Raw genomic sequence first — 1,369 nt, 5'->3', positions numbered from 1 at the left:
ATAGCATTTGATGGGAAACAGTACCATAGATTCACTTTGAAATGACCATTACATAAAGCTTCAAAGAATGTGAACACTCATCTTGATTGTCTTGTGGAATTAGTGCCTCAGCTGATTGTCCAATAATCTGCTAGGGAATGAATCATAAGAGGCCCAGGTCTGATTAGTTTCCATGAAGACACTTAGTAGTTAAGAAAGAATTAATATTCAAAACATAAACAAATTTTATAGTCATAATCCAATTAAATAATTTTGGGTATAATTTTATAATGTAGTTTTGGTACCTAAATAATGTTAAATGCTGAAATATTTGCCAGTTACTAATGACAGAAGGAGACACAATGTCTCTGGATAACTAACATTTTCACATGCAACATGAAAAAGAAAGAAATGGATTTTCAAAATACAATGTAAAAAATATAATATGACAAATGAAATTCCATATAATAGTCACCAAACATCATAATGATCCTGAAAAAAAACCACAATGAAAACTAGTTTTGCAATTACAAAGGAACATCATCAGAATTTGAACAGTTCATTTGACATATGAATCATAATCCACTACTGAATATGGATCACAAAGGTACAGATTTGTTTCACCTTACATTATTTAGGGAAATGAGGGCAAACCGTCAGCTGGATGGCCAAATGCAATTTCAAACAGCTGTAATTGGGAATGTGAATCCAGTCTCTTGCCGCAAAGCCACCTCACTCACTTGTGAAATATGAAAGGCATGTGTTGAAACTTCATAGAATATCGGTATAATCTCCATCGAAACTGAGCAGTGAGAAAAGCGTTCCTACCTGCTGTATCACTGTGTAATCATTTTGTGTATAAATAAGGTAAAATAACAACTGGACTGATGTAGCCAGCAACACCAGTATCCGTTGCCCTACTGTTAGTGGTGGTCATGGCCACATGGATAAAAAAAAAGATACATCTCACTTGTCCTGACAGACTGTAGTGAGAGAGGCAAGAACATACATATAAATCCCAAATGCACATTCAGATCTTGGTTTCAAAGTCATAGGCATCACTTTAAGGGAGGGAAGGAGCACTACAAAGAATGAAGAGGGAAATGTTCACAAGAATCTTGAGCTTTCAGTGAAGCTTTCTTCATCCAGCCTTCCTTGTGCTATTTCACAATGCAAAATAAATTCCATCTTCTCTTCCCACTGCATCTCTTTACATTTTCATAGGAGTCATCTTGAAAGAAAATATATATCTAATTAGGCTACTTTATTGTACAATGTGCATGCATTCATTAATATGTTAAAGCCAGTCTTTACCCTTTCTATGAGGGGTGCAAGCTGGACACTGTCTACTATTAATAATATATTTGTAAATAAGTAAACAACAAAGCTC

This window comes from Schistocerca piceifrons, chromosome X (assembly GCF_021461385.2).
Source record: "Schistocerca piceifrons isolate TAMUIC-IGC-003096 chromosome X, iqSchPice1.1, whole genome shotgun sequence".
NCBI lineage: Eukaryota > Metazoa > Arthropoda > Insecta > Orthoptera > Acrididae > Schistocerca > Schistocerca piceifrons.
Note: the sequence above shows the minus strand (reverse complement) of the source record.